The sequence below is a fragment of the Lycorma delicatula genome, chromosome 10 (genome assembly GCF_047948215.1).
Source record: "Lycorma delicatula isolate Av1 chromosome 10, ASM4794821v1, whole genome shotgun sequence".
Classification (NCBI taxonomy): domain Eukaryota; kingdom Metazoa; phylum Arthropoda; class Insecta; order Hemiptera; family Fulgoridae; genus Lycorma; species Lycorma delicatula.
In genome coordinates, this window is record NC_134464.1 from 107993968 (window position 1) to 108016877 (window position 22910).

At 31.4% G+C, this 22910-nt stretch overlaps 1 protein-coding gene across 4 annotated transcripts in view; it reads right to left on the reverse strand.

The window, feature by feature from the left end:
• Positions 1 to 22910, reverse strand: part of ASPP (Ankyrin-repeat, SH3-domain, and Proline-rich-region containing Protein) — a 1120014-nt gene that overhangs the window by 685953 nt on the left and 411151 nt on the right. The gene's annotated exons all lie outside the window — the stretch shown is intronic.

Here is a 22910-nt window from a genome sequence, read left to right on the forward strand (position 1 = left end):
ACAGAAGACCATATAACATAATATAACGCCCAAAATCAGCTGATTTGGAAGTCGAGAGTTCCAGCGTACAAATCCTAGTAAAGCCAGTTATTTTTACACGGATTTGAATACTAGATCGTGGATACCGGTGTTCTTTGGTGGTCGGGTTTCAATTAACCACACATCTCAGTAATGGTCGAACTGAATTGTACAAGATGTATTCATACATATCATCCTCATTCATCCTGTGAAGTATTATCAAAACGGTACTTACCGGAGGCTGAACAGGAAAAAGAAAGACTTACCACTGTCCCTACCTATCCGCTGGACGGCGAAAATACTTTTTTGTCAACTTTCAGACCAAAGATTTGTGACTAAAAAGCTTTTTCAATATCATGATACCAACGTGAAAATCAGCTGCGTCGATTGCAACAAGATTTATTTCAATCAAATTAATAAAAAAAAAGTTGCGCGCAAACAAACAAAAAAAAATATATATATATATATATATAAACGGGCCGAATACGTAACCTCCTTTTTTGAAATCGATTAAAAATATTTTTTTCATAAAATTGTCCATTTAAAATTGTAGCCAGTGTATACCTTAGAAAGGGGGACAAGGAAAGATACGTTGGAAGGAAAGTTTCTATCACCGCTTCTGTGAAGTGAACACGTGGTTTTACATCCATTCCTGATGCGACCGTGGGTACTGCGCATCGTTCCTTTAAATATGGATTTATTCTTTATTAATAGTAAACCACTGATTTAGTACGAAATATTTATAAAATACTTATATATGACCTCAAAACGAAATAGAATTGCACGGCTAACGACCGTTGATGAGCGCACGAAATCATTAAGCTTGCATGTTAAAACGAATAAGTATAGCTGCTATTTTGTAATTTATTCATGCATTCAAAAACACAATGTATTGCAGTCAAGCGTACAGCATACAATATAAAATAAAAAGCACGATATACAAACGTATCTACATGGTGTATAAACATCATCTAGTGCAAAAGATATTACGGAGTATTAACTTTACCCATACCATTCATCCGTATCATTTCAACTAAATGATTTGGAATAATACGAAACTACATTATGACCGGTATCTGTATTAACCATTACTATATCAAGATATTACAACTGCAAGGATGGACAAAATTTAATTCGCTTGTATTAAAGTGCATCTACCCTTTGTATCAATTTCAGGTGCAGCTACTAACTTTCTTTAATGCACAATGATACAGTTCATATAATCTATAGGTATCATTACGATTAAATTAATAGCAATTATACGAAACAATGATAAGGTCTTTATTCGTACTCTGTATTATCCATCTGTAGAAATTTAAAGATTAAAATGCTTGAACCCAGCTCGAGTTCACAATACAAATAAAAGTTTCTTTGTATTGTCTATTCAAGGGTAATGCACGTGAAATGAGTTCCTCAATAAATCCTTCTACGTGATCACAGAAAAAAACTGATGTGGACATTACATGACTTCCTTGTACGCCTATTAAATTACATGTAATATGTGTGTTACGAAAATGGAGCATCGGAATTTAGAGCAAAGTTTGCAATCAAGTTTTGTGTTAAACTTGGGGAATCCGCGAGTATGACCTTTGAAAAGTTGAAACAGGCCTACGGAGAACATTGCTTATCAAAAGCACAAGTTTTCCGTTGGCACAAATGATTTTTGGAAGGCCGAGAACACATTGAAGATCAACCTCGCTCAGGGAGACCTTCGACTTCAAAATCTGATAAACGTTGAGCGTGTGAGGGTTCTTGTGAGATCAAACCGTCGTTTAACAATAAGGATGAAGAGTGAACAGTTAAATTTAAACGCTTCACCGTAAATCAAATTTTGGACATGCGAAAGGTTTGTGCGAAATTGGTGCCGAAAAACCTCACAACTGAACACAAGGACAATCGAAGAAACGTTAGCGTTGATCTTGAGAGGATTGACAACGACCAAGAATTCTTCAATCGTGTGATCACAGGTGATGAATCCTGGATATTTGAATACGATCCTGAAACAAAGCGGCAAAGCGAAGAGTGGCACACTCCGTCATCTCCTCGACCGAAAAAATGTCGAATGAGTAAATCAAAAATCAAAACCTTGCTGACTTGCTTTTTTGACAGTAGGGGTATCGTCCATAAAGAATTTGTTCCTCCAGGACAAACTGTCAACCATGTGTTTTACAAAGGTGTCCTTGAAAAGCTCAGGAAAAGAGCGTTCCGCGTGACACCAGACATTGCAGACAAGTGGATGCTTCATCATGACAATGCCCCGTGTCACACGGCCATTTCCATCAGGGACGTTTTGACCTCAAAACGCATTCCTACGGTTCCTCAACCCTCCTATTCACCTGATTTGAGTCCTTGTGGCTTTTTCCTTTTCCCGAAATTGAAACACGTCTTAAAGACGTTATTTTGAAATTCTGGAGAACATTCAAAAGACTGTGACCGACCAGTTAAAAGCCCTACCAGTTGAAGCCTTCCAGCGCTGCTACCAGGAATGGGAACAACGACTCCGTCGCTGTATAGCTGCCCATGGAAACTACTTTGAAGGGGATAATATTGTTGTTTGAAAAAAATAAAAACTTTGGTAAGTAAAACGTCGATCTCATTACTTTCCTCACACACCTCGTACATATCTAACTATACTATGCTATTAACATGTAAAGGGACTTTTCGCCCACACTGTATATAAAGAAGAATAGAGTTATTCCTTTCCCGGTGAGTATGAAACTTAATAATTTGCTTTTATAATTAAGATTAAAAAAATATCTAGGTAATCGTATTTTATACCCTAATAACTTTTATACTTTTCCATTTCGTTATTAAAAATTGTCATAAAAAAGTTTCCGGAAAACTAAAAAAAATACTTGACTTTTAAATTTTTTTTTTCTTTTATCCTCCAGGACCACGGTTAGGTATTGCTTCCGATGATGAAATGAAATTATCATTTTTTAACGTGTGAAAATACCATGCCTAATCAGGATTCAAACCTGAAACCTGTAGATGAAAGCCCGAGACGCTACCATTCGTGCCTCGGAGGACGGCTTATACTTTAAAATTAACTCGAATTTACTTACACGTAAAATGTGAAAAAATTTCTAAAAAAAATCTCATTTTAACTACCAAAAAACATCTCACAGTTGTCTAGTTCGGCAGATTATATAAAAATTATTTTCTATCCACCACCCACTTTTACTTCCCTCTACGAAGAAAGGAAGTATTGTGCGAAAAAATTCGGTTTTTTGATATCAACGGAAATATCCATTTCGACCATCCCTGAATCTATTTTGACTAGTTTTGGCGTGACGTCTGCATGAATGTACGTACGTACATATGTATCTCGCATAACTCAAAAAGAATTAGCCGTCGGATGTTGAAATTTTGGATTTAGGATTGTTGTAACATCTAGTTGTGCACCTTCCCTTTTTGATTGCAATGGACTGGACCAAAAGTGTCCAAAAAAGCACGAAATCAACAAAAAAATCTGGATTTTGGACTTTTTCTTAACTGCAGTAATAAGCCCTTATTGGGAGCTTTTCAACGATATATCATTAGTGGTACTTATTTTTATTGCTTCCAGAGTTATAGCCAAATAAAATTTTAATTAATTAAATATTTAAATGTTACAAAGGGAACGCACATCGGTTCGAATCCGACTTCATCTCCTTTTTTGTCTTTTATATATATATTTTTTAAAATTAAATATATTGATTTATTAATGGTTATTAAGCTCTGATTGCAAAAAATATATACAATAAATAATAATTCAATAATAACAATAAAAAAAATATTAAAAAATACCGAAGTTGTTAATGAAATAAAATTTTATGTACATTTCATTTTAAAAAAAAAGTGTATATGTAATTTAATAGGCATATAAGGAAGTCATATGGTGTCCAGATCAGATTTTTTCAAGTAATAATCGTTAGTATGAGGAATGTTAATTTAAAATATTAGGAAAAACTGATAATTATTTTGATAAACTAAATCAACAAATACGTATAAAATTAAAAACAATAAGCAAAAGAACTACGAGGATGATAAAAACATTGAATGATTTGTATTTAAACATTTGATTAAATATTTCTGTTCAATATTGCGTTCAACTATCGCAAGAAAATTATCAACCGTTGCTATTACCTTATGAATAGACCTCTACAACAGCCTCTGTTATATTATGATTATTGCAGTTATTCCTTTCCACAGCAGTTAATGTATTATTAAAACAATTTTTTTTTTTCAAATATCACTTCGTTCTCGTCATTATAATAGCCAAGGAAATACCATTGGTATGGTGATTTAATGTGATAATATTACATAAAATTAACCAGTTACCTTTTGCATTTGGGTACAATTAAGTATAAAGAAGATATTCCACAATAACAAAGATTACCTTTAAAAATAAAACTTCCTAAGTGAAATAATTATTTGAAAAAAAATGGAAGATATAAAAAAACTGTTGGTTCAAAAAATCAAACTTGCTATGGTATTTAGAAATATTATTTATTAGAAAATTATTAGCACAAATGTTTTTTCGCCCTTAACAAGAACATAAAGTCTTGTTAGATTTAAAATGTAATTATAAAGGAGTACTTTAGTTTTATTAAAGTTATTTTTAGAAAAATTTTGATTAAAAGAAATTTTATTGAATCGTAAAATAATACCATTATAGAATTATTATTTTAATTAGAAGCTATTCACTCGCATCAAACTTATCGGCATTGACATGATGTGAACAGTATATTAACTTTAATTATAATTTATATCAAATCGAAATTAAGAAAGAAAAGTTTAAGCATTACATAAATTAATATCATTATAAAATATTAAGAAAAAATAAAACAGGTATGCGATGTATGCGGTATGCGGGCAGGTGTGAAGTTTATAGAGAGATAGAGGGACAGGGCGTACTTGGAGGGAAAAGAATGAAGAAAATGGTTTTTGGTAGGAGGGAGGGAGTTGTACAAGTAGAAGGAGATGTAAGAAAGAAGTACAGGGACGTGCAGTGGCCTCGATTTCTTCCTCTTGTCACGACTCCGCGGGCGCTTGTTCGTGTCTGTACGAGCAATATGTACAGTATAATACGAGTCTGGTTACCTCGAAGATGTAAGTTGGCTCAGGAGCGGTTCAATGTATGAGTGTGTTTGTCTCTGTGTGTGTGATATTAAGAACCAGCAGAAGGAGAGTTCATAGTCTGCTATGTTTCAAGGCTGAACGGATTTGCTGCCTCACACCGAATAACTCTTTTTTTTTTCTTTTTTTTTTTAAATATTTTTAACCTCCCGTGAAGATGAATATACTATGTAATTCACAATTAATGCAATATTGATGTAACACGTATACTAAATTAAGATAAATATTTATTTATTTAAATATATATTTAAATATATTTTCATGTTTTATATTTCACGAACTAGTTGCAAACTAATCTAAATACAAATTTCTAACGTTTTAAATGTTTGTTTTATTTGTTTAACAGTGGCAGCCCGTAGCTAAAATTATTGGGGATAACTGAGATGTGTGGTTAATTGAAACCCAACTACCAAAGAACACCGGTATCCACAATCTAATATTCAAATCCGAATAAAAGCAACTAAACAAATTAATATTTTTTCTTAAACCTACTACGGCCCGATATTTGTTTTGTCATTCATTATACCAAACTTTTATTCATTTAATCAAAATGTAATTTGAAACGTTTTTACTATAATACACGTTGGTATAATTTGGAAGCAAGGAAACCTTTTTTATAAAATAAAATAAAACCTTTTGAAAAAACCTAAAAATAAAGCTTTTGAAATGTGGTGCTAAAGGAGAATGTTAAAAATCAGATGGGTTTATTAAATAAATACAAGATTTATTAAATTGAATCATATAACAAGCAATCATTAGGGCATTATATAATCTCACTCCTAAATAAAAAGATTAATATTTATTGTTAATTGTTTACAGTTTTCCTCCTGACACTTAAACTCTTTGATATTGAAACATAGTGGCGGCTCGTAGCTAAAATTAGTGGGGGGTGATGCTCTAGAAAATTTTTTTCTGGGCCTTTCCAAGTCCACGGTTAAAGTTTTCTGTAAAATAAAAGAACCGAAAAAATGAATCAAATAAAATAGCGGGAAGCAGGATAATAATCTAGTTCTATACTTTATCCCATTCAAGAATATGGTATACGGTTTTTAAGCACATGATGCTTAAAAACCGTATTCGGTTTAACCGAATAAAAAAAAAAACTGTAAATACACATAATATTTTTCAGTATTATTAGATAATAACTAAATAAAATGTCCGCTTAAAAACACTATAGTCCGATTGTCCTTAATTTAAATTTCTATGTACACAGAAAAAAAATACATAATTTGTTTTCACTAAATACTTTCTCTTTCGTCCTTCCAGCGTGTTTTTGGACAGATTTGGCAATCGAAGTGCCCTTGCTTTCCGCCATCTTCTGAGCACTACTGAAAAAATAACTAAACCGCTTTCATATTCCTTCCACCGACTAAACTAGAAAAGGGAATGAACAAGGAACGTTCCATACACACGCAGAGTAAAAAAAAAAAAACTACCTTCCATCAGCACGCCAGGGTCGGTACTGCGGGATCGACGTGCTCTCTCCCTCGCAGCTTCGCGTGCGGCTTCCTATATGCGGATGCGTACAACGGCCAAACACTACGCCGCTGGAACTGTGAAGCTCACAGTTCCATACAAATATTATTGTATCTTTTTCATAAACTGGAAGATGGTCACTGATATTAAGCTTAAGGATTATATATTGTACACGTATAAAGAAAGAATTAAAGAAAAAAGGACCCGTTATGTTAAATTTAATTGATAATATCAAGTGGAAATAGGGAGTGCTGCAATTCCACAGTGCCTATACGCGAGCCGCCACTATATAAATTTCATCAAAATTTTTACGTGTAAAAAATTTTCCCGCCGTTTGCAATTTTTTGGTATTTTGCTCATCAGTAGTCAATTTCTTCCTATTCTATATAATTCCTTGCCCTCTACTCACATCTTACGCCCTATATCCTCATTTATTTATTTTATTATACCAAATCTTTGTCTTCCTTACTGATTTTACCCACCACAATTCATTTGAACCGAATTCAATAATAATAGCAGATTTTACAGCAAACTCAAAAATTCTGAATCAAGATTTTTTTTTTCAAGATGATGCCTTATGTTTTATAATATCAAAGAAAATCGATTTAATAGCTTTTATTTTGTTCTTATCGAATACAAACTCAATCAATCCATCAAATATTTCTGCATTAATTTATCTGAAAAGCCTAAACTACTGTTTGCTTTTTTGTTGTCAAAAAGCTTTGCATTCAATGAAAATATTTTTGATAACTTCTGAATTACATTTAGTATCAACAGATTTAATTTCTTCATAAACATACAACTTCAAAAAATTTGTTTTTAATATCTTTATGATGTTCATACTTTATAATCTTAAAAAAGAATTTGAAATTTGCTACATGTAGTGTTCTCTTATCTTAATTATTTTTAATTACTTTCTAGGTCTGTTATAGATGCTGCGGACTGGTATACAGCGATAGAACTGAGAAGGACACTTCTTTCAGCCTTTTTTCAGCCAAAACCCTTCTTAGAGGCACTTGCATCTAGAAGAAATCAGATTCTTTTTCTTCAAATTTCTTCGAAAACGTCTTACTAACTAGAATAAGGCTATCGCCACCACCAGTAACGAATGCGAATATTGCAAAATCAATTGTAAGATCCAAAAATCCTCTTCCAAAACCGAAAAAGATGAAGAAAACAAACAGCAATGAATGCGAAAGAAAAAACCCATCAGTCGCCCGACACTCAATCAGAGGCCAGCACTTTACGCCTTGTTCTTTTCAGGGTCACGAGACAATTTAAGGTTTATGATTTGTAAATTATTTACAGGAGGTTTAAGGAAACCCACCGGGTTGGTCTAGTGGTGAACGCGTCTTCCAAAATCAGCTGATTTGGAAGTCGAGAGTTCCAGCGTTCAAGTCCTAGTAAAGCCAGTTATTTTTACACGGATTTGAATACTAGATCGTGGATACCGGTGTTCTTTGGTGGTTGGGTTTCAATTAACTCCACATCTCATAAATGGTCGACCTGAGACTGTACAAGACTACGTTTATTTCACACACTCATCCTCAGTCATCCTCTGAAGTAATTCCTTATGGTCGTTCCGGAGGCTAAACAGGAAAATGAAAGGAGGTTTAAGGAAAGGCAAGGTAAAGAAGAATGAAGATCGACTCGCTACTACGGACTGAACCCAAACTTACCTAAATCCAGCCGATATGGTGGTGAAGAAAGTTTTCTATATTTGTTGCACCAACCAATCACCCTCCTTGCCTATATTTTATAATTATGTAACTCCCAGCTCTAACAACAACCTGCAAATCCTAGGGCCTTCATAAGGCACATTTCTGCTAGGCCGGAAAGCTTTAGCATCGAAAAAAGGACGTCGGGGGAATGACTGAAGAGGAATCGCGCCCGGATCACGAAACTTTCTGTTCTGCGATTAGTAGGGAAATATATAAATCATCTGCTATACTTTTGTTCCGTTCTAACACCAATTATTCTCTTTTCTATCACTAATCAGAAAATTAGATTAAATCTGGTGATTCTCGAAACAAGTTACGGAGAAACAAAAATATTTACAGAATCTACACGCAATGGTTAAGTATAAAATTACGGTAAAGAAATTCGATTCAATGGTTTTTTGGGCGGCAAATCGTAGGCACAATTTTTTATTTATTTTAAAAAGATTTAAAAATAAAATTTTCCAGTGTAATAAATTATACAAATCGAGATATATTTTTAAATTAACAAACGTTTACTCATTTTTCCATTGGAGGAAATATCTCACTTGCAGTAATCAAAATGAACCGGTTTATTGTCATTGTTGTAGAATACCAGTTGTCAAACATGAAAGTTCGCATTAGATGCGAATTGTTTTTAAGTTTTATATACGTCCTTGGTAGCAACGATGTTGCCACCAACTGTAAAATTCGGGCAATAATTTTTTTTTTTGAGCTTCAAAACATGATGGCTGAAATTAATAAATAAAAGTTATATATATATATATATATATATATACGACATTAATGAAGTGAATTATTAAACTTACGAAAATAGTGTGAAATTTCGGTACGTTAGAATAAACACGCATGATGAAGAGCTTTCCGGGTGATCTAATTGATCAGCAATGATATAACGAAATGCATTGTGATAATTTTTCGTTTTACGCTTCCAATTTTTTTCGCATTTTTTCACATAAATATGAGTTAATATAGCATGATTTATAATAAAACATTAGAGAAATATCGTAATAACTCGATAACTCAATAAAACTAACCTAATAATACATTAAAGAAAACACACTAACATGGTGTTTTATACCGGTCATTTTAAACATTCTCCATATTAATAAAGTTTACATATTAAAAAAATAATTGTAAATATAATCTAACCAAACTTAACCTACGATCGCTAACCTTGACTAATTAACAGTAATGTTTTGATTATGTAAATAATAAATAAGCAATTATTATTTAAATAATCAAAGCATTGCTGTTAATTTGCCAAGGTTAGCGAGCGAAGTGAGCGTAGTTTGGTTACAACATTATATTTATAATTTTTCTGCAAATACCCACTGATTCGGAAGAATTCTACCTCTATCGCACTTTCTTTTTGAAAATGAGTACTCATCTATTTCTACCATCATTCTTGGACCGCCTACCTTTTTTGGGTTTTTTAATAAATGATCAGTAGTCACACCTCTCACAGGTATATTTTCCAATTCGTTATTGCTTCAGTTGACATTAACCTACGCTCGGTAACCTTGACTAATATGTTAATATGCAAAATATGTTAATATGCTTAAAATTACCGGTGTAAACAGCATGTTAGTGTGTTTTCTCTAATGTTTTATTCATCAGTTATTATAAAATATGCTATAATAAATAATTTTTATGTGAAGAAATGCGAAAAAAGTGGGGGGAGGGGGGCGTAAAACGAAAAAGTACCGAAGATGTAATCAAATAAACAATTTTAGGGCACATAAAAAAAATTTGAACATATTTATATGTTCAAAATGTTGAAGAAATAGTTGTTTGGCAAGCGAATCAATTCATGCATAACCTGAAAGGGCTATCGATAATAGTTAAAAAGGACAAATAGAAAAGGAATATGACAAAGGTCGACAATCGTTTCGACATATATTAAAATGTAGGCGGCGATTGTGTAAAGAAATGATTGCACGTTTAGTAAAATTTATTATAATGAAATTCACGTTAAAAATTTGTGTAATAAAGTGTTATTCTATTTAATTTTTATTAATGTTATTTACATTTCGTCATATTGATGAACGAAAAACGTAATACTATTCAAAAAATTTATAAAATCAATTAATTAAAAGAACATAAAAAATATTTATTTTATTCTTATATATATATATATATAAAGTACTTTTTATATATATATATATATATATATATATATATATATATATATATATAAATTTATAATAATTGATGAATAAAACATTAGAGAAATACCGTCATGCTGTTTTATACCGGTCATTTTAAACATTTTTCATATTAACATATTTTACATATTACAAATGTAAGCATTATAATTACAAATATAATCTAACCAAACTTAAACTGAACTTGCAAAATCGTAGTTAGATTTTTGATATAAGATAGAATATAATGTCCTACACAATTCCCGTGGTATTAAGGGTAATATGATAACATTATAAAGAAATAGGCGGCCCACCCATTTCCTGTTATTTATGTATAACCACGCCCATTTTTCTGTACAGTAACCCACAGTATCATAATATTTAGCTTCCCATATTGTATTTTAATGACTATTTTCATTTTATTTGTAATAAAACCGCAAAACTAATAATAAGTTACATATCCTTTTTGGGCTACTACTTGGGTTTAATGTAATTTTTTATTATAAGAATGTTATTAACAATAATAATAATAATAATAATAATATAATCATTCTCTTACCGACAAAATTGAAATATAACTAGAACACTTTTTCATTGCAAATGCATTTATAATGTTACTATCAAACATCGAGTTACTGTTAAAATATTGATAGATAAAATCCAGAAATAAAGTTGTTACTAATTGTCTTTTTCGGAATGACAAATATGTAGTTGCATATCAGTATGTCAAGTTCAGTGAAATAATCAGTTTTACAGGTTATACTTTCAGCTATTCAACACTTGGACTAAGTGTAATAATGAACATCATTACTCTCAAAGAAAACAACAATTGGTAATATTTGTACCTCGAATACGTCAAATGCATAAAAAACCTGTAGGAAAAATGATTTAACTCAACAAATTACTTTTAGTTGGGAAACAATGTGCTTTATATATATATATTTTTTTTTCATTAAAAAATAAAAAATATTTCTAAATCGTTATATTAAAAGAGTAAGAACCTTGAAAAATGCATGAGACTCCAGAAGTCTCAATCTGCTTTCATGTTCATATAATGCCCCATTCAGAAAAAAAGATAAATCTTTAAAAAAATAAATTTATATAATATTGAAAAACTTTAAAATTAGGGGGGAGGGGAAAGGTTATATCGTCAAGGATAATCCAATACGAAATCCCCCTCAACAAATAAATAAATAAATTCTGATCGGAATATAAAAATAATTATGTAGATCAGGTCAGTAAAGTTGAATTATACGATACGAGTATAAATATACACACACACACACACACACATACACTAGTAGACCCGGCAATGCTTCGCTATTGCTAAATTTGAGTGTATGAATTAAATAAATTTTGTATTAAATTTACATATGTAATCTATTTCGTTTATTTCGTAGTGCTGTTTCTTCCTCCGTCTATTTCTTGTGATATCTCTCTTTCTCTTGGCTCGAATTATATGTCAACCAATATTTTATCGTTTTGGACGCACAGTTATTTTTAACCATTAAAAGTTTTATCTTCTATATAAACATTAATATTATTATTTACGTTTTTTTTTTACATTTTTGTAACCTACAAAAACAACAAAACGGACAATATTACGAAAATAATAAATTGTACAATATTAATCCAATATTAACCTAATTTTCTTTCTTTTTATGACCCTGAATGAATGTTTACCACAGTTCAAATAACACTACTATATAAATCATAAAAAAAAGCTGACAACACAGTTGTAAAACTACTACTGCTGTGGGTTGTTTCTGATACACGGCTTACACACATACATACAAAACTTGATTTAAAATATTTATCATTTTCTTTAAACATAATACAGGGAGTTTCATAATGTTCTTAGGAGTTACAAAAATTCAGTACAAAAAAAGTATTTCGCTTACCTAAATGAAAGTTGTACGAGGTGATGCAGGGACTCAAACAGATTTGTTAAAATCGATAAATGTTCAATATGTGCTCCTCTGGTGACACGGCACACATCAACACGAAAGGCCAAACTCGTTCTAACATGTCATTTTCGATAGAGTTGATCGCATTGATTATGCGATCCTTTAGCTCAGCGATATCGTACGGCATCGGTGGGATAAACACCGTATCTTTCACGTAACCCCAGAGAAAGAAATCACATGGCGTGAGGTCTGGTGATCTTGGAGGCCACAGCATAATGTGTTGATCTTCAACGCACGTCCTATCCAGCGCCGAGGTAATGTTGTGTTAAGGTACTGTCGAACCTCGTTATGAAAACGGGCAGGACAACAGTCTTGCTGGAAAATGAAGTCGTTAAGTAGCTGAGACATAAGCCATAATTGTAACATAAATGTAATATATCATGCCGGTTACTGTCGTTTCCATAAAAAAGAACACTGCCTCATAAATACACTGCCTCACGAGAGATCGCACAAAAAAACGTTTACTTTCGGAGAATCCCGAATGTGTTCCACATAAACGTGTGGGTTTTCAGTTCCCCAAATTCGCACGTTATGACGGTTTACTTTGCCGCTAATATGGAAAGTAGCTTCATCGCTGAAAATTATCTTGTTTAGAAAACCTTCATCTAACAACATCTTTTCCTGTAACTGTAAACAAAAATCGAGCCTACGAGTTTTATCTCCATCAGAAAGACGCTGGATTAGTTGAAGATTGTACGGTTTGCATAATAAACGTTTACGGAGAACTCTCCACACTGTTGTTTTCGGAGTTCCTAATTCTCTGCCTGCAGCCGCAGTCGATTTTGACGTCCTGCGAATGAAACTTGCACGCACACGTTCGACATTGACTTCTGAGATTGATGGACGTCTGGTTGATTTTCGCTTGCACAAGCAACCGGTTTCACTGAATTGTTTATACCGTGCACGAATTGAATTGTCACTTGGTGGCTCCTTATGAAATTTCAACCGAAACGCACGTTGCACAGAAATTACTGGCTTTGACAAGTGAAATTCTAACACACAAAACGACTTCTCACTTCCCGTGGTAGCCATTTTCTTTACTGTCGACGCCTAGCGAGTAAATGGTTGTTTATTAACTGCCTAAATGTGGAAAAAAAATCTATTTAAAGTACTCTTTCGTACAGTACTTGTTTTATTCTTATGACTGAAATAGTCTTTTGTTAATGAATTTTCGAAACTCCGAAGAACATTATGAAACGCCCTTTATTTTTTTCGTTCATTTAATTCAATGATTCGAACTAAAGTGCGTGCGCTTACCGTATTTAATTCGCGCGGTACTAGCAGCGATTGTCCGGACTAACTAAACTAATATCATTTCACAACTTACGTAGAACAAATTTTGCTTGTACAGCCGGCATATTGGTGTAGTCGCGAGGTTTAACGCAGCAGGTCGATCGGACGATCGAGTACGAGACGCAGTCAGAATGAGTTACTTTTTTACACTTTAACCCTTAATAATAATAATAATAATATTAATATTATTCATTTATTTAATTCTACCACTCACCTGTGACGTTACAAAATAGCAAACGACTAAAACAGCATTTTTTGGAAAAATGTTCTTTACAAATATTGTTATTTTTTATTTGTTAACAAATGTGCCTAAGAAAGGTATGACCTCTTAGTCAGTCAATAAAGTCTTTGATCCTTCCGTTCGCTATGACGGCCGGAGACTGCGATTGTTCCTTCACTGCGAATGCTAAATGAATTTTTTTTTAAATTTAATGCATTACGTAGTACATACATTACTATAAGTACAATCTACTTACGTACAGTATTAGTGATAATGAAAGTTTGTTATATGTAAATAAGTATTTTGAATAAATTTCTGGATATTACTTTTAGCAAGTGTAATAGTGTAGTGTATTCTAATTGATTATTTACCGTTATTCCTTAATAATCTTGCATGTAAATACTGAACTGCAGTAAAGAATTAAGTCATTTTAATACATATTACTTTATTAAAAATTATTTTTGGATTAGTCACGATTTTGCTATGATTTTGGATTATCCTCTTCCCTGTTAATATCACAGATAACTGATTGTATTTATAATGATTATGTCACATTTAGACTATAAAGAATTACGTAAATGTATTTTATTAAACTGCTAAATTCGAAAACAAAATCTTCGGAATACTTTTTAAATTAACATTTTTTTTGTTAAATTTGAAAAACGTATGGGAAATTTATCAGTACATTTCATAGCCGAATAACTTGGAAGTTTCTCACTAGATTTTCTATATCTATTATCATTACAATAAAAAAATCAAACGCTAAACGTTAAGAAAAGCCATGAAAGTAGAGCAATATTTTGCCATTCAATGGGAATTAAGAAAAAATGAAAATTAAATTTAAAAAATAAGGACATATTTAAAATAAAATGTAATGTATACTTAAATAAAGTAAAAGTAATACAACAGGAAGTGAAAAGGATTCTCTACCATAGTGAAAAAAAAAAAAACATTCCAAAATAAACTAAACTCTGATAAAACTTTATCTATTTATTATGTACATAAGTATGATTCCTTTATTGAAATTTCTATCATTAAATTGTTGTCTTGAGTTAACTTTCTTATGTTTTAACTTACTTTCAAAAGAAAAACGTTCTGAACAAAAGTGGAAGAAAATACAGTCGTTAAATTGAGAAATATTAAATTAATTATATATATTATATTATTCTAAAGGAAAACTAATATTAATTACTTTAAATTCTTGAAAAAAAGTATTAAGTTAAAAAAAATCTTTTCACCAGAAGGAAAAGTCCCTCGTCAATATCTTACCAATGTATTGCAAAAAACTGTCGTTTAATTTTTTTTAAATGTGTGCATATTTTCAAGATGATTGTTTTTTTTTGGGAGAAAATTTAATATTTTTAAAAGTTTCCTATCGATACTATTGGGGTAGGAACATAAAATCAACGTAGTAGATAGAAACCATGTACCCGGCAATGATATAACCTATCGAATTTAAACAAAAACGATTGTTTCATTGTTTTACCGGCAGTAAACATTTTTGTGACGTCCTGTTAAGAGGTGCGGCATTCAACGTGCACAAACGTTGCCGAAACCTAAATGATGATGAACAATGCGACCGATAACAGCCCTTGAAACATCACGAAAGAGAAGAGCCAGTACGGAAATCATTGAGCGACGATCTTTTCTAATTTCATCATCGACGCGTTTCAACAAGTCCTCGGTGATTATAGAGGTCCTCCCCGAACGTTCTTCATCATGCACATTAATTCTGTTATTTCTAAATATTTAACACCATTTTCAGACTTTCTTTCATTCATTACATTATCACCGTACACAGCAACAAACTGTTTATGAATTTCAGCCGGTTAAACGTTTTGATGGTTTAAAAAACGTATAACTCCACGAATTTCACACTGGGCGACAACATTGGTTTTCCTATTCATTTTATAACGTAATTACTCACACCTAATCAAAGATACAACAACGCGACAACGTACAGTGTGTACATTACTAGCGTGGCCGTGAACGACAAAGTTTCGCGAAACTTTGAGAGAAATTTCTCAGCGGTCTTCACTTCAGAGATATCCGTCGTATATTTTTAAACTTTGATGGCACCCTTACTACCAATATTGTTTCAAAATATTTTTTGAAGTCACAAGTACTATTACTACGCTTAGAAGACATTAAAAAATCGGTTAAAAAATATGCAATAAAAAAAAAAGATAGCCTTTTATTTTTTTATTTTTAGGGAAGGATAAATTTTTGGTCAAGATTAAAAAAAAAGTAGTAAGTTAAGCATTCACGTATGAGCTGAGCTTAATATAAAGTAAGATAAAGTATGCAAAAGATTCTGGAAATTGACCTCAAGAAATTCTCTAACCCTCCTGGAATTATTGACCCTAACAGTTTACCAAAAAACTACCCCGTATACACAAATATATGTTCAAAATTTCATGAAATAGCAGTCAAAAGTTATTAAACTTTAAACACAACACAGGTACGAACATTATTCCACCTTTTTTTCTGTTTTTTGGGATTCATAGGCCTTGAAACGTCGATAAATCCAGAAAAAATCAAACCCAGTTTTTTGATTGATTACCACACTTTCCTTCTTCCAGAGTAGCTCCACAGGTAGAATGGCAAAAAATAAAAATGAATAAATAAAATTTGTACATGAAGATTAGATTAGCGAAATAGTAAATTTAATTTAAATATATTTATTCAAATTATGGTACAAAAACAGTAGTTTTTACCTACCAGAAATTTTGGCAGTATCAGGATTAATATAATTTTAATTCTTTATCAGACAGAAAGTAAACAAATTACTTAAAAATTAATATTTTAAATATTTAGAATTTTAAATTAAATTCCACAATAAAACTTAATGCAAGAAACCAAACGTAAAAGAAAGAAAGAAAGCAGTAAATGAAGAAAAAAAAACCGCTGCTGCTAGGATATAATATTCTAAGCTACTTTTTTAATATACAGAATGTTTCTAAAATGGTGGGCTGGCTATACTTTTTCGGATTCTACTTGCAAAAATAAACAAAAAATATCCTTAGGAAAAATGGCAATTTCTCCTTCATTCCCCCCTGTCCAGCATTTTATTATTTTTATATAATTTATATCTCAAGTTCGGATAGACGAATCAAATTAATATTTGGTAAGCGTCTTAATAAAAAAAATTTTTAAATTAGCAAAAACCAGAATTTAAATAATTTTGCAAATTACAAAATGGCGGCCATGTTTATTTTTCAATCCGTTATATCTCTATAAATATTAGTTTTATCAAAATGTATGTTATTTGATAAAATATTAAGCCTTTTATTTTGAACAAAATGACATTTATTTTTTTAAATCGGTTAACAAATAGTCGAGTTACGGCAGAAAATTGATGTAATTTTGTGTCTTGTTTTCATGTCTTCCACTTTACGTTCAATTCGACAAAATATTAATTGTTTTTATTTATTGTTAATTCTAGTATTGTATATTAGTATCAAATTAATAATTTTCTCACAATGATATACCTAATAATTATGAAACAAAATTACATCAATTTTCTCCCGTAACTCGACTATTTGTTAACCGATTTAAAAAAATTAAATGTTATTTTTTGCAAAATAAAAGGCTTAATATTTTTACCAAATATCATAAATTTTGTGAAATTAATATTTATGGAGTTATAACGGATTTAAAAATTAAACATGGCCGCCATTTTGTAATTTGCGAAGGTATTTAAGTCCTGATGTTTTGCTAATTTTAAAACTTGATTACAAAGACCCTCAAAAAATATTAATCTGATTTCTCTATCCGATCTTGAGATATAAGTTATTATATAAAGATAAAATGGCGGCAGGGAGAGAACGAATGAAAAACTACCATTCTTACTAAGGATATTTTTTGTTTAGTACTACAAGCAGAATCCGAAAAAGTATAGCCAGCCCACCATTTTAGAAACATTCTCTGTGTGTGTGTGTGTGTGTGCTATATATATATATCTCAATAAAATATTGAATCTAAAATATTTACATATAATAATAATTTCCTTAAATAAAATAAGGGAAAAATAAAATGTAAAAAATACCTGGTTAAAATTATAAAAAAAACACATATATTGTTTATGTAGATCAGAGTTACCAACTTAGGAATTATTTAATGTAGTATTTAATTAAAACTAAAATTGAATTTGAATAAGCTAAAACAACAGAAGCCACTTTTACTTAACTTTAATATAGACCACGACCCAAGAGAACATCATTGATGTTTAATGCAACTCAAAAGTAAAAGCTCAAAGATAATAAGAAAGTATATACTAATTTTATTAACTGTCATTCTAAAAAAAAAAAAAGGTTGGGGAAATCCAATCAATATATCCTATATATTTCACTACTAAAAATAAAATGACAGATTTATAATTAAATGAAAACTTTATTTTAACCTTTTACAAAAGACAGCGTTAATTACTTTACCCGGTGTACTGACTAATACTAAATTTAAAAAAATAATAATAATAAACCTGTCTATTTTTTTAATTACGGAGAAAAATGTCCACGTAAAATGGAAAACGAAAAGACAAATATCAGAATAATGAAATGATCTATCCTGATACAAGTATAAAATTAATAATAATTAAATAAACAATGAAAAAAATGATGTTGACATCACATGACTTCATTGTACGCATATTAAATTACATATACACATTTTTAAAAGCCGATAAAATTTTATTTCACTAATAAATTCTGATTTTCATATTTTTTTTAATTGTTATTACTGAATTATTATTTATTGTAAAACTTTTTTTACAATCACAGGTTAATAATTATTAACAAATAAATATATTTAAATTAAAAAAAAATTTAAAAAAAAAGGAAATGAAGTCGAATTCGAATCGATGTGCCTTCCCCTTGTAAGGTCCAAATATTTCATTAATAACAATTTTTTTTTGTCCTCAGTTATTTGACTGGTTTGATGCAGCTCTCCAAGATTTCCTATCTAGTGCTAGTCGTTTCATTTCCGTATACCCCCTACATCCTACATCCCTAACAATTTGTTTTACATATTCTAAATGTTTCCTCTGCCTACACAATTATTTCCTTCTGCAGTATTAAAGCGACTATTCCAGGATACCTTAATATGTGGCCTATAAGTCTGTATCTCCTTTTAGCTACATTTTTCCAAATGCTTCTTTCTTCATCTATTTGCCGCAACACCTTCTTCATTTGTGACTTTATCCACCCATTTGATTTTTAACATTCTCCTATAGCACCACATTTCAAAAACTTCTAATCTTTTCTTCTCAGATACTCCGATTGTCCAAGTTTCACTTCCATATAAAGCGACACTCCAAACATACACTTTCAAAAATCTTTTCCTGACATTTAAATTAATTTTTGATGTAAACAAACTATATTTCTGACTGAAGGCTCGTTTCGCCTGTACTATTCGGCATTTTATGTCGCTCCTGCTTCGTCCATCTTTAGTAATTCTACTTCCCAAATAACAAAATTCTTCTACCTCCGTAATCTTTTCTCCTCCTATATTCACATTCAGTGGTCCATCTTTGTTATTTCTACTACATTTCATTAATTTCGTTTTGTTCTTGTTTATTTTCATGCGGTAATTCTTGCGTAGGACTTCATCCATGCCATTCATTATTTCTTCTAAATCCTTTTTACTGTCGGCTAGAATAACTATATCATCAGCAAATCGTAAAGTCTTTAACTTTTCACCTCGTACTGTTACTCCGAATCTAAATTGTTCTTTAACATCATTAACTGCTAGTTCTATGTAAAGATTAAAAAGTAACAGGGATAGGGAACATCCTTGTCGGACTCCCTTTCTTATTATGGCTTCTTTCTTGTTCTTCAAAAAACATTTTATTTGGCTATACTCTGAAACCAATGAAAATAAGTACCACTTATGAATATATTTTTGAAAAGCTCTCAATTAGAGCTTATTACTGCAATTAAGAAAAAATCTAAATGTTTTGGATTTTGGACTTTTTTGGACATTTTTAGTCCAGTCCATGGCAATCAAAAGGGGGGGCGGGTACAGAACTAGATTTTACAACAGTCCTAAATCCAAAATTTCAACATGCTACGGCTAATCGTTTCTGAGTTATGCGAGATTCATACGTACGTACAGATTTCAAGCCGAACTAGTCAAAATGGATTCAGGGATAGTCAAAATGGATATTTCCGTTGAAATATGAAATCCGACATTTTTCGCGATCACAATACTTCCTTTACTTCATATATAGAAGTGAAAAAGAAGCATAAAACTTTAATTATGAGATCGGAAAGTTTCTTTTTTTTATGAGATTAGGAAATACCATGCTTAACCGGAATTCGAACCCTCGACCTTCCAGATAAAAAGCCGGTAGTGTCTTCCCAATTACACGAATTACACAAATTATAAATATCGGTGTTCGTAAATTACAATTTCGGGAGTGCAGTTAGAATAAAGTAATTTTTCTTTTTGAGTTAAATAGGTTTTGACAAATTAGGAAATAATAAATTAAAAAAAAAAAAAAACAAAATTACATCCTCTAACATGTAATCCGTAATATACGAGTATACAAAAAAGTCCTTGAAAATGCCCACACTTCTACTTCCCTATAAAATTACAATTAAATCAAACAATAGTCTGTCTAACTAACTATATTGAAATGCTACACTCATTCATTGTTATATCAGACTCCATTCAATAACATTACCATTTGTAGTTTTCAAGGAAAGATTTTAATATAGTTAACAACCAAAAGCGTACATATGTTTACATAAATAGGCCCACGTATATGTAGATGTAATCATTTGGTTACCTTTTATGAAACACTCCACATTATGAAGAGCACATATATAAAATAAAATGCGCGATCGCTATCAGACTGATTTAAATTTATCTTTGCATTACATCATCCGGTATAAAGAAAAATCAATCATTTCAAAGCAAAGAAAGCCCACTGTTAATTCTAATATCTCCCTTTTATATTTTTTGTTTGTGTAAATTTTTTTTTATCCGACTGGAAATGGCTAAACATATTTTAATAAAATCTTTTTCAGAAAAGCTGCCCTAATTTTGGAATTAAGTGAAGTATGTATTTATAAAAAAAAAGGGAGGTTTCTTCGTGTAGGCGTAACACTCGCTCAGAAAATTAAAACTACTAGATCTTATTTATGGTACAAAAGTTGTCGAAAGTACAATAATATAATAGGACGCACATATCTTTGTCTAAAAATGTCGAATATATTCTCGGGATTAGTATTGTATTAGAAATTATTCTTAAATTAGAAATCAAGGGGATAGTCCGTATAAAATTGTAATCTACGACAAAAAAATTACATAGGTCTTTACAACAAAATTAAAATTAAAAATAAATTAACAATAAATAAATTCAACTAAAAGAAAAAACCAAAAAGAGAATGTTTTTTTTCCTTGATACCATATTAAAAAATGAAGCTTTCAACTTTTAAAAAATGAAAAAGCTTTATTTGAAGCTTCAATTTTAGGCTTCAATGAATCTTGTAATAATTTTAAAAGCTACATTTAAAAAAATGAAGTGATGAAGCTTTAAGCTTAATTTTAGTGTGAGTAATCTTCATAGGAACATCTCTCTTTTCTTTTTCCTGTTTAGCCTCTGGGAATTACCGTTCAGGTATTACTTCAGAGGATGATACGTATGAGTGTAAATGAAGTATAGTCTTGTACAGTCTCAGGTCGACCATTCCTGAGATATGTGGTTAATTGAAACCCAACCACCAACGAACACCGGTATCCACAATCTAGTATTCAAATCCGTATAAAAATAACTACTTTTACCAGGGGATTTAAACCTCAAAATTTCAACATCGAAATCAGCTGATTTGCGATGACGAGTTTAAACACTAGACCAACCGATAGGTTAGAGAGGATCTACGGCTTGCAAAAATATACGTCATAGATTTTAAAGACAGAAGGGAGCTTAATAAAAAATGATACAATTCAAGGGGTTCCAGAAGGAGAAGAATGTGCAAGCCTAGTGGTCGGAAGGAAGGAGGAAGCGGCATAGTGAAAGAATGAGGGAGCAATGGAAAGCTAAAAACTAGCCAGAAATTAACTATTCTATATGGTCCTACAATGACCAGTGTCAAAAAAACCATAATAAAAAATGTTACATTTGGTAAATAGTATGGTTCCAACAAACATAAAAAAATACATTTGGGTAAAACTGAAAATCGCCTCTTATTTTTTCGTCAATTAAACTTCTTTTTTTTTTAAATGTGGGAAAAAATCAATTTAGATCAACTGTGATGTATAGTTGACTGATATTATTTTATATGTAAATAAAATTTCTTATCTTTTATAATTTTCGAAACATCCATTAAATTTCGTAATATTCGTATATTATTGGTTAATATATAAATATTTCAACTTAGTAATATCTAGACTTTAGTAATATTTAATATAAGAAGTCAAGAATAGATAACTGGTCGTTTGCTTATTCGTACTTAATGAATATATTTATCTTATTAAATAAGATATATAAATAATATATATATATTGCCCTGAGGTAGATAATCCCCACGTCCGGAACACAACATCTATGTTCCACGTCCAGGGCGGCAACAGCTGTACCTTTGTACATCACATATAGCTGGCTAACGGGGTTCCGAGTAAATTCGTCGGTTATGCTTTGTTAAGTCTGACCTGGTTCCAACTTCAGGTCACTAAACGGACTGCATTTTTGGCTACCTGCAGGAAATGGAATAACAAACGATTTTGGAAATGGATTCATACCACTCTTAGAGCTGGCGATGTGGCGGCCAGGGTCAATGTTATTGCAGGTGTAACGGAGACCCTTCGGTTGTCCACATGCCCCCTGCGATGGCAAGCATGTAGCAATGGTGCCCATGTATGTCGGTGCATGGGAGCTCTGAAAGCTTCGGTGAGTAGGAGCCTGGAGTCAGTGCAGAGACTGCGCATCCGCTCTCTGCCAGGACATATG